The 12,357-nt window shown below is 40.0% G+C and overlaps 1 protein-coding gene across 1 annotated transcript in view; it reads left to right on the top strand.

Annotated features, from left to right (window-relative positions):
- Positions 1 to 12,357, top strand: part of LOC126755419 (uncharacterized) — a 212,161-nt gene that overhangs the window by 154,646 nt on the left and 45,158 nt on the right. The window lies entirely within an intron of this gene.

Below are 12,357 nucleotides of genomic sequence, written 5' to 3'. Positions count from 1 at the left end.
CTGAGAGAGCAAGAGCGAAAGCACTGACTTTCCTCACGTGTATTCCTAGATTAAATTAGACTGCATTACAGTGCTACATAATAATATAAGGAAGATACATATATGTATATATAAATTTTGTATTTATATGTAGTTAAGACTTGTGAATTTATACTTAGAAATAGGAATACTTAAGTAGGTCTATGAAGTATGAATTTTGAACACTTAAGTATGTAGTGTGGTCGAAAAAGTCCTTTCGTATTTTGTCAATAGATGTCGTTGTAGTCTAGTCCAGTGCTATAAATCACATTGTGTCATGCCTATAGTGTTGAAAAGGTGAGATTTTAAGCTTCATTTGATCAAAAAATAACTACAAATAGGAAATGAAGTTTGCTTAGAAATACGAGAAGACTTTTTCGACTACCCAATATAGGTAAAGGATGCTCTCTTCATATTTATTATTTCGAGCGATAAGTTCGAAACTTTGCCGTGAAGCGGCTCCCCACTCCGAATCCATAGCTAGATAGTCACGCGCACAGCTACAGCAGTGAAACAGTTAAATGAGTAACTGCAAGAATCAAAGCGGTGCCTGCAACAAACTTTGCTCGCTTGGTTGCTCGTTAAAAATGAACTAAGCCCACAAAATAGATAAAAATTGTCTACTCTGTAGAAAAATTGGAAATTATTCAGGCAGCTGCATATTTCAGTAGTTTACCGAGTGAAAATTGCTGTCTAAAAGTTTGTGGCACAGAGCTGCAACATCAGCAGCAGCGGCCGCAGCCGCAGCCGGCACACACTCGAGCACAGGGAGGCGCGGGGCGTCCGAGCACACTTGCATTTCACACTAAATGATTTCCCCAAACGGCCGATGAGCACTCGCACTGATTGCGGCCGTTTGGCGCCGCGTCAGGGAATTTCATGCCAGCTTCATAACGGGACGCAAACAAAAAAATAAAAATGAAAATAAAAGTGGAAATAAAAACAGCAAATGTTACATGAAAATAGAAATGCCGCAAAAAATTGAAAAATTCATATGCTTCACACAAATACCGAGCTGCACACAGCCCCCCCCCCCCACACACACATCCAAGTGCATTGAAACTCTCTCATTTGCGAAATTTTGCGCTTACACATCAAGTTGGGCCTTGGAAGGGAAAACAGGAAGAAGCTGTGACGGCATATCGATAGTCGGATAGACGGGACGCCACCAACCAATACGGACAGCGGCAGAGGGCACACTCACACAGACATATAAGGCATGCGGCTTGTGTCTGTCGGTTATGTGTATTTACTGAGTCGTAAGCAGAAGCTGCTTTGCCTTATGTAATCATTGAAATGTGAAATTTGCAATGGAAAATTATTATTTTTCAGCGCCGCCGCCAACACCACTGTCGCCATCGCGATCCATTGACGAGTGTGTTCGTGGGCGCATTGAACGCCGGAAAGTATGCCAAGCGGTGCGGTGCGACGACCGGTACTAGAGTGTGTGCGTGTCGTCTTGCCTGTGCTGACCACGAAATGCCGCCTCCTCATTGAGCACGTCAAGTATTAGTGCCGCAGCCCGCGTGGCCGAGAGATTACCGCTTCAAAGCAAACAAATCAAAGCGAAATAGACCATGTGGCACATGTGATTTCAGGGCGCAGGAAAAAAGTAAAATGCTCAATGGAAGCGATGATTGGCGCTGCGCAGCGGAACATGCTGCTTTTGTGTCGAGTGCATTCGGTTTGCTGCGCTGTCCTGTCAAGCGGCATCAGCAGCTATCTGCAACAATAAAAACCAGCTGTGTTGGCGCCAACTCTGCGACGCTGGCAGATGCTAATATGTGGCAAAATGTGAAAAATATTGAAATCACCTTGAGTGTTACAAGCATAGGCACTCACACCCACGCAGATAAGCAGTTGCCTATCACTCGCATTGTTGTTGTTATTCCTGTTTTCACTTTGCAAATTCCTGCTTATTGCAATTGCACACGGCGCTCTGCGGGTTTGCCATTTAATCCGCGGCGCTGTAAATATTTAATGCAGGGCCACTCCTCCCGCTGCCTGCCTGTGACACATGCCATCAATTGCTCGGCACCCCGTCTGATGGCAGCGAGCGCTAGAGCGGGAGGACAGCCGCCAGCAGGCGAAACTCGGCGAATGTTGGGGAAATGTTGCAAATATTACATTTAACTAATGAGTAGTTCAATGCGGTTGCTTTGCCGCCTCGCCGCCACGCCGCCACGCCGCAGTGCCAAATGAGAAGCGTGCGGTTGTTTGTGGCAGTATCACTTTGGCGATTGAAATTCAAATAAGTTTGTTTTGCGCACTTCCCAGCAAGTGACGGGTGTGCGGAGAGCTTTTCACTTTGGCAAAAAAATTGCTTGGCAACTCTGGCCCGCATCTGACCTTTGTCTGTCCGTCCCCACAGCCGTGCAGTGTTTTGCTTCTGCTTTTGCGGTTCAACCGACCGCAGCTTTCAGGTTTTCAGCAATTTTTACTTTTTTTGTGATTCGGAAGCAAGTTGGCAAGCGTTTGCTCGGGCATCTGCAGGACATAAGTCCTTTATCATTATCGATTGCTTGGCTATGAGATATACACAAAATTGATGCATTTCTGCTTTGGGCATGTGATGGTTGCGGCAGTTTTCAAATCAAAGCAGGTCTCTCGACCCCGAAGAGACGCCGCAACTTACTTACATGCATTAGTTGGCTTCTTGCCTCAGATAATAATAATTGGTCTGTTTTTTACTAAGAGCCATGTGAGCTAGTGGTAGAAGCGGTCGGGTGCATTTGCTATCTTCGGACCTTCAGCCAAAGCGCTTGGCGTGTGCCCACTTACAGCAGGTAAACAACGGAACAAAAGGAATGAGGAGAGAGTTGCTTTGAATTTCGAACTTCCGGAAATATATTTCTGGAAAAATTACTAGAAAGAAATTATGCAAGTTTTTATGGGTGATAAATTCGACCGGGGAATTTCGGGCATTCCGCAAGGGCAAGGCCACAAATACCGCAGGAAAGCTAACATATGCCATCATCTGAAAGCCCTGAAAACGCGGTGCCCACGATTCGCCAAAATCAGCGATTTTTTTGCATGAATGAAACTCGCGTGTCGCGTGTTTTCTATTTTTCAGCGGAAAAACATTAAACAGTACAAAGCTTTGCTCGTTTTCCCCCAAAAGTGTGTGTGGTCGAGTGCCTCGGAACTAAGTACATGACCATTTCACACACACACACACATCCACACAAGTGTGGCATGGCCAATGTTGTTTTTGCTGGTTGAAATTCACGCGAACAATTGACTAAATCAGCTACCCGCGTGCGGTTTAAGGTCAAGCAACGGCGCTGCGCCGTAAATACGCTTCGCGTTGGGCCGCGGCTCTGTGGCGAGCGCGCGAAATGTTACGTGTACGACAGGAAAGCCCGGCAAAACCCAAGTGACAAATTGCCTTGCGTGTCACATTGCATGCATAAGTAAGTGCCGTGTTGTTGTGGCTTAAATTTACAACAACATGCGAAACCTTGCTTTTGCACACATTAGGGTGTGCTTCGCTTGCTCCAACAAATCATTACATAATGTCTTGGTGTGAAATCAGGAGCTTTTTTGTGCTGGAAATCTTTTTAACTTGCAAAGTTACACTTCTTGCCGAATGTGATTACGCCTCACGGAGTCCGCATTCAGGAAATTTATATAAGTCTACTTGGGGCACTTAGAAGGCGCCGCCCTAACGAGCCAAATATATACAGTGGGACCTGATGTGTGACGATTTGGTGATTATGGCTTGAGGCCACAACTCACACGCCACTCGTCGCCTTCGTATACCGGGGGCATGCAGATATGTATGTGTAGGAATCGTGTGAGAGGTCAGCTAATAAAGCAGCAACCATTGCATTCACTTAAGTACCGTTAGCTAATTGACTTATTTGTGTACTTTCACTTTTAATTACGGTTTATTAGTGGCACTGAGTTGAGTGGATCGGTGTAATCGCGAAATGTTCGCAACGGCAGATTTGCCACTAAGCTCTGCTAAAACAACCAAATAATAAAGCAACAATAAATAGCACAGCAATTAAGTGCATACGTGTGTAATTAGGGTGCTGCGAGTGCAGCGCTGCTTGCCGAGCAATTGTTTCGCGCTGAGCGAGCGAGCCTCATTTGCGTTCACACTTTATCGAAGCGGTCTGTGTTTGACTGCAAACTCAAAATAACATATTCCACTTATTCTAAATAATAAATAAAATTATTAGCAAATTTAATGGATTCGGAGAGTATCGTGTTGAAACAGTAAATATTGCGAAGTAATTTTGAATTTTGAGCATAAACATAATCTAACTGAATTAGAGACGGTTGATATTTATTATGAAGTTCGCTATTTCTTAAATTGATTTTTGATTTTTTGAGCGTTCTTGAAACAATTCATTTCTCCACTTATACAATTAGGGGTTTTTGATATTTTGCTTAATCAATTAAACCCCGGATAATCAGCTCTTAGAAAAATTAGATTCTTAGACAAAAGTTTCCGCTCTAGACAAAAGATCCAGATGATTTTTCCACAAAGCCATTCCTTTAGAAGTTACACGCAGTATAAGTTATTTATTATTATGGCTTTAGCATTCCTACAAGTGATGTATGCATTCTGTGTTGCTCACACGCCATGGAATACTATACAATTACGGTACATTTAATGCATAACTTTAACTGCGTATAATATCTAAAGGAAAGTTCGTTTCAAATACATCATCCAGACCTTTTTTATACTCTTGCAACCAGTTGCTACAGATCATTATATGTTTGTTCACCTAACGGTTGTACGTATTACCTAAAACTAATCGAGGTGGATATAGGGTTATATACAAATATATATGAATGATCAGGGTGACGAGAAAAATCCGGTTGACTGTCTGTCTATCCGTCCGTCCGTCCGTCCGAGCAAGCTGTAACTTGAGTAAAAATTGAGATATCTTGATGAAACTTGGTAATCGGACCACTGCCACGCCCACAAATCACCAATAACCGAAAACATATAAAGTGCCATAACTAAGTAGTATATATTTTATATATATTTATTCTATAATTTAGTACAGAGCAACGCAGTAGCAAGGAGCACCTGGAGGACACAAGTTTTGAAAAAGAGGGCGTGGTCTCGGCTTCTAAAAAGTTTAATATGTATATATCCCCACCGCCCACTTTTTGACGAAATACCATATCTCAAGATCCGACTGAATGATTTCGACAAAATTTGGTATATTGTATTTTTCTGTGTCACGTTGTGAAAATGAGCGAAATCGGACAATAAGCACGCCTATTTCCCACATAGCACAACTTTAATTTTCACTTGATTCGTTTAGTTTTCAGTACGCAAATCAAGAAGCAATTAATATAACGGGATAAAACTTTGCCCTAATAATGCCTTTAGTGTGTGCCACCTTATGAGCAATAATTGTTTAAATCCAATAAAAATTGTTCAAGCCCCTAGCCACCGAATATTTAAACCCCAGTACCCATAGTTGAACTTTGATCGAAAACATCGGTCAATGTGTGATATATGTAACTGAAATTAGGGGATAATTTTTCTTTTATAATGGTATGTCTGTATGCCAAAAACCAATACTTCCCTTAGCCCCATTTACGTAAAATACAGATTTTCGAACTTCCGTGCGACTTTGTACCGCATATATCGGCCAATATGTGAGTTATCTCAATGGAAATAAGAGAGCGTGTATTACACATAACAGTGTATGTTTTTGGCAAAAATAGACAGATTTGAGCGAAAACTTGGCCTAGCCCCTATATAACTAATATCAGGTTTTTCGAACATCCAGCTGACTTCACTCTATGTGATTGGTTTTACACCATAAAGTATTTCCCCGGCTTTGATTTTTGCAAGTTGCAAGAGTATAAAATGTTCGGTTGCGCCCGAACTTAGCCCTTCCTTACTTGTTGTTTTATAATTTTATTTTTAAAAAGCCGTAAATTTATGCGAACGATCTTATATTGAAAATATGGTAAAAGTGGTAAAAGTGGTCGGTTTTGAGTGGAAAAAACTGAAACTGCAGAAAGTGTTATTTCAAAAAAATTAACTTCGAAAATAATGGACACTGTAATATTTTTAACAAGAGCTTTCAACTAGAAAATATAAATTTCCATAACATTCGGTTAGCAATAAGCTACTCAAATAAAATTATGGTTAGCAGTTAAGCAATAAATTTAAAATATTATTTAAAATAATAATTTTAGAATATTTCGTAAAGTATCTGTAGCCATATTGTTAGCATATTTTACAAGCACTTACTATATTATTAAGCAAATAAAACTATTTTATTATATACAATAAATTTAATTGCCAATGACTTATACTTTTATTGCGCAATTAATTCACAATTAATTCAACACATCGAATAATCCAATTATTTTGTTGCATACATTTTGCCATTGCCTTAACCGAACCGCAAATCAAAACAAAACTCAACAAAAACGTTTCTGAAATAATTTTGTCATGCGAAATCACACAAAATTCCAAAAATCAAAACAATCAAACCAAATATACATACGGCAAATCGTTAATTGCAAAATCTCTGCACCCAGTCAACCACGTCCAAATCAAATGTATCACGCCGTCTCAACTGTCTTAACCTTAAGGTAATGAAACAAACAAACAAAATATTTGAAATGCATCATTTTCCAGAGTTTTCGTTGGCGAAGTAGGAAGCTACTCTGTAACCTATTGCAAGTATCATTTCCGTTACCTTGACGTTCGCACCACTGCATCAATCATACACCTGTGTGTGTGTCTGTGTGTGAGATGCACTCATAACGCATGCTCCCGGAAAATTGGTTGAAAAATCCTTGAAACTCCCACGATCATATATTCCGCTTAAAATTCCAAATTCGATCACCGTTTTGTAAATATGTATGTCTGAGTGTGCGAGTGGTCACTTCTCTCCCGTCCCCTAAACATTTCCTCTTAAGCTTAAGTATTTGTTGTTGCTGCATAATCATGTGTTCCGTCTAATGTCCCGAATTGTTCCCACCTTTTCACATGTGTATACGAAAATGCATTTCCACACACACGGATCGAAGTTATTTACCGTTGCAAATCCACTCATAGTTTACCTTAGAAAATCAGTAGCTCCAGTAGACTCCTCCGAAATGTTGAACCGAGTAAATATAGTTTTTGAAATAATTCAATTGAAATGAAAAACTCCTTTTTGATCCATTGTTGCCTTCATTATTGCTTATGTAAATAAACATAATCAAAATCGGCCTATATAGTTTAATGTACATATAATATATAAGTAAAGGTGGCTGCATGTTTGATTAGCGGCGACGCATAATCCATTCGCGTCACGTTCGGCTAACAAAATTACACTCTTAATTGAACACGTCGCTGAGTTCTGCTTGCAAATTTACTTGAACACATTTCCGCCAGTTATGAGAGCAAATAAGAGAGAGACAAAATATTTGCAGGAAGTTGTATTTACAGTTTTTTTCGAACTTAAGGTAGAGTGTCTGACCCACAATTTAGGAGCTAATATTAATATCAGGAGCTCACATTTGTAGAAGCTTCTTTCCTGCCTTCTTGAAATTTTTTAGTCTTGTTTTCAGTTGAAACAATTTGGGATTTTTGGAAATCTATTTTCGGCACTTTTCAACTAATACTACAACTTACGAAATATACATACTTGTATACTTAACGAGTTTTGCATTAACCAAATTTTATTTGGCATACTCTCCGAAGTTCATGCAGCGAAATTACTTTGAGCTCACAGGTAATGCCTCCTGCCTAAAGGTGCCCTCAAACAGAGGCAGAGCCTTACGGCAAGCATCGCCTTTTTCATCATTATTTCATTCCCTTTTTCTCCCTCTTATGCTATTTGTTTAGAAGAGCAAGTCAATGAACCAAAAGCCCGAAAGTGGTGAGCGCATTTTCAAAATATATTCGGTGTCTTTCTTATTTGTTGTAATGCTTTGGAGCAGACTAAACAACTCCATAAAGTTTTCAATTCGGAGTCAGACACCAAACCGTTAGCGAAAGTGGGGAAAGACGGATTATCCAACATGTTGAATTGCAAACATAAATATTAAGTTCCGTACGAGTGAGGGGGGGTGAGGGCACGGTCAACGAGACATTCACGGAAATTGGTGAGCGAACATCGGAGCGCGCCACCAGTTTCGAAAGACAAAGCAAAAGGCAAATATGAAAAAGTGGCACAGAGTTGGTGGCACTTAAAAGTTGGACTCGGTCGAGCGAGCGCAGGCGGGGTGGGCGACACGGCAGAAGAATGAAGAAGTACCGAAGCCAAGGAGCAAAAGTAAATCACAAAAGTTTTCGCATTTCCCGAAAAAGTTTTCAAAATCTTTCTCTCCGTTTTTTTGTTTATTCGCCTGCACGCGGGCATACACACACACATGCATATATAGATGCATACATATGTACACATGTGAGTTTTCGTTTGCTTTTTACTCGACTCGGCTTGAGTTGTCTGTTTGTTTGCCTCAAGCAAATACGAGCAATATGAGCACATACATGTGTACGAAAACAACAACAAACAGCGAACAAACAAAGAACTGAATTTGGAAATATATTTTGCTTGCTTAAAGGATTTATGCGCATAGATGCTGCATAAATCGCAGATGGCTTCTCATTTTGGGCCCACATATTCAATAGAATGAAAAATTAATATTACGAGCTGTAAGGGGATATTTGCAGTAAATCTTTCAAGCAGAAGCTCCACAACAAGCAGAGAAACGCTTCACTTGCCCTTCATTCGCGTTGGAAAGCCAATATTTTTAAACTTGAATATACCATTGTCCGTAGTCCTTTCAGATCAGACACATCTGTTTGTCATTCTTTTAACCGTCCCGAGGAGCTGAGGGTCCCACTTACATTTGTCTGCTTGCTTTTGCCAATCGGGAGTCTATGCAATGATCAGGGTCAAGATGTGGACTCGACCAAACTCGAATCACTTAATTATCCTTTAGATCCCTTAGATCAACTTTTACTGACTTTGCAAACGCTAAAGTCAATCGTAGTGTGAAGAAGCAAGATAAGTTCGAAATATTCAAGCCAACAGAGACAAAAACTGGTCATATAAATTCTTATATTTAAATGCACACAACTAACTGTAGTTGTTAATACATGCCTCCTAGCGCCCATACCGCCGTAAATCTCTAGTTTATATAAACATCTAGTCCATTTCCACTCCGCCTCCTGCCAACAACGTGTGAATTCTTCTGAATTGAAAATAGTAAAACATCCAGCATTTAGTTCCTTTCGGTTTTGATTCGTCCACGAAGTTTGTATGTATGTAGACTTTGTAGTTTGGTCGGTAGTTGTACATAAAACAAAAACCACAAGTATGTTTGTAATGTTGGAATTTATCTCCTACACTATAGTTAGACACACATTAACAGTTACCCATTTATCAACTAAAGCGATTTATTAAAAATGTAAAAATATTTCAGTAGAAATGCAACCACGCCCTAACCTTGCGTCTCCTTCCCCCCTCCAATATCTCCAACGAAGAGCTTCTCCTCCTCCACCACACCCACCTCTTGTACATATTATCCTTGTGTATATTTTTGTTTAGCCAACATTTAGATGAGCAGATTTGCCAATGCTGAACTATTTCGTATTTCTCTTGAATTTTTCATAGCCAGGGCTCATGTACAACTCATGTTTGTCGGTAGTACGTGTGTGCTAACCGACGTCACGAGCGTCGCTTGTTTCTTAAATCTTACATTTTACTTTAGAATTCCATAGGAATTTGCTATAATTATATTGGAATCTCTCTTATAAGCATATACTATAACTGTAATTCCTTCATTGAATTTACTTCATTTTTCGCATTTTCATTCAAAACATTTTGCAAGTTTATTTAAGTCCTTTACGTTTTCGCTTTTGAGTTTCTTGAAGTTTTGCTTTTATTATTTGGACGTGGAAGCTTGGTCACAATCTGATCGGGTTTTCGCCCAAAAGTGACTAGTATTCGAGAACAAGAAGAAAGCAGCGAGAAGTTGTTCTGTGCTTAAGCAAGACGATAGTTTTCTTTTGGGTAGACAGTCCGGGCTGCTAACGAAAGATTTCTGCATTGCACGAAGTTCTAGATTCTGATTCAATCGTGGTAAGCTTGTGTTCTCGGGGCTCTGCATTCTTTTAATCAATTGATTGGATGGCATTTCACTAGTAAGCCTCAAGTGTAAACAATGCAAAGTTGAAGTTTAACCGAAAATATACTTCGTTAGTTTCCTTAAGAAGCTCTGCATTACAAAGGAATTTATTGAAGACCATTCTAAATGCAACAGATCGATTTTATTAACATAAAGAATACAAAAAATCACTTTAGCTCGTTGTGTTAAAATGCAACATTCAAACATTTCCGCCATTTAAAGGAGCTTAGATCACTGTCTTTTAACACAGAGGCACGAGAATCCAAGAAATAATGCTCAAACTTTTTGAAACAAATGACTTCCTTGAACAGTTGGGTGCTTAAATGTCGCAAATTTTCATTTCACTCACTCTAAAGCTCATTAAAAGTGTTGAGTCTTTATCCTTACAATGGCAAGTGAGAGCTGCAGATAAAATACAGAGTAAATACTGAAAATGCTGGATAACAAGACGCGCATGAATGGCCGAATAAACAGGCTGCAAGCCAGGCAGACATCAAAACAACATATGCCTCACACATATAAACAAACAATCTTATACAAATGTATGTTGTATGCACATATGTTTGGCCGGCTGAAAGTGTGTGTGTTTGCCTGGCATTTGGCAAATAAAACGTAATAAATTTAGAAGCGCACAGAATTTGCGTAAACATTGAGTTATTTCAGTATTGTAGATGTGTGTGTTGGTGTGCAAATGGTCCGCTCCGTTCATAAATGCCATTAATTACTGTTATAAAGAGAGCAAAATATAGCCCTTAGACTAATTTTCTATGAGGATGAAGTTCCAAGAAGACAACAAATTTAAGTTTTCCATTTGTCGGCCAGTCCAACAAACTGACTAGTTGCGGACTAGAACGTGCTCACATCAAGTCCCGCCATTTTTCGCTGGGTAAATGAGTTTGTAAACACGCATTTGGCAGCGTTTGTTTCAGTTTATTCATATTTCGTTGCCGAAGCTCCAATTCAACGAGCAAACAATGCAATGCAAACATCAACAATGAAAGTATAAACAACAGCAACAACAACAACAATTAGCAGTACTGTCGGCGGAATAGACAACTCGTTCGCAGACGATGACCGAGCGCACGTCAACTCACATACACATGCATACGTGTGTCTCGCGTGTTTTTCATGTGTGTGTGTGTGCGCAATCGGCTGCAATCGAGCTGGCGTAGGCATTTAGACACGCGCTTTGTGAATGGAGAGCGGCGAATAAACAAAGCGGCGGACAAGGCGCATCTAACTAGATAAAAACTACAGTTATGAATTTGCAACAACACAAAAGCAACAACAACAGCGTATACATGAAATGAAAATTGCGGTAACAATGCAAATGAAGAAGACATCAGACAATAACAACAAAAGCGCGCAACAATTACAATAATAATACAGCAACAAAAACACCAACAACAGCGTTACGGTGCCGACAATGAGCAGCACAAAGCCCAGTGGCAACAATAACAACAACAAAAGCAGCAATGGAAAGCGTGTCAGCAACGGAAGGACGCGTATGTGTACTTGTGTGCGTGCGAGTGAGTGTCTGCAGTAATGCAGAATGAATAAACTGCGTTCGAAATTGGTTGCGTATACGCCACGGTGCACGGAGCGTAAAATGCCAGCAAATTAATGATAAGCAAGCGCACGTGCACATGCACAGACATGCACAGACAAGCGCAGCGCGTATGCAGGCGTGTTTGTGCAATAAATATTGCTTTACGCACACATTTACACAGCGCAAATAACACGAGCGGCAGTGCATGTGAGTGTGTGTGCGAGCATTATGGTTAAATAAATTGTTATTGCTCATGTAAGCGGAAGCGTATGAAAGTAATTGGCAATGAAAACAAGATCTTCTGGGTGTTGAGCGAAAGTGAAATGAAATATTTTTTACACTTCGCTGCGGCGATACAGTTATGCCCGAGGATGGGCGCGTGTGCGTGTGGGCGGATGGGAAAATGAGCAGATATTTGCATTTTTCATCTCATTTTGAAGAGATATTAAATTCAGAAATCTCCGTTGCAATATTCTCGTAAAAAATGTGTAATATGGAAAACAGTTATTCGACAGTTGTTCAGCACCAAAGTGTAAGCTAATGGTGCAAAATTAATTTGTTTCAATTGAATTAATTACCAGTTCAATTATGTTGTGTCACTTGTGTAACAACTGCCATTTGCAATTGACAACTGCCTCGGATAATGAATTAATCAATTTAAGCAGTTTTTTGTTATAGCA

This window comes from Bactrocera neohumeralis, chromosome 4, assembly GCF_024586455.1.
Source record: "Bactrocera neohumeralis isolate Rockhampton chromosome 4, APGP_CSIRO_Bneo_wtdbg2-racon-allhic-juicebox.fasta_v2, whole genome shotgun sequence".
NCBI lineage: Eukaryota > Metazoa > Arthropoda > Insecta > Diptera > Tephritidae > Bactrocera > Bactrocera neohumeralis.
The sequence above is the reverse complement of the archived record's forward strand: the minus strand, read 5'-3'. Positions and strand labels throughout refer to the sequence as shown.